The sequence below is a fragment of the Pteropus vampyrus genome, unplaced genomic scaffold (assembly GCF_000151845.1).
Source record: "Pteropus vampyrus isolate Shadow unplaced genomic scaffold, Pvam_2.0 Scaffold357, whole genome shotgun sequence".
Lineage (NCBI taxonomy): Eukaryota > Metazoa > Chordata > Mammalia > Chiroptera > Pteropodidae > Pteropus > Pteropus vampyrus.
Genome location: NW_011889138.1, coordinates 1,564,054 through 1,564,335, shown reverse-complemented (window position 1 = coordinate 1,564,335; position 282 = coordinate 1,564,054).

The following is a 282-nucleotide window of genomic DNA, read 5'->3' as shown; positions in this document are numbered from 1 at the left end:
ACCATAACTTCTTTATCCAATCGTCTGTTGATGGCCATTTAGGTTGCTTCCATACCTTGGCTATTGTAAATTGTGCTGCCATGAATATTGGGGTATGCAGATCTTTACGAATTATTGTTTTGTTTTTCTTTGGATGAATACCCAGAAGTGCAATTGCGGAGTCAAAAAGTAGATCCATTTTTAATTTTTTGAAAAACCTCCGTACTGTTTTCCACAGCAGCTGTACCAATTTGCAATCCGACCAACAATGTGTGAGGGTTCCCTCTTCTCCACATCCTCACC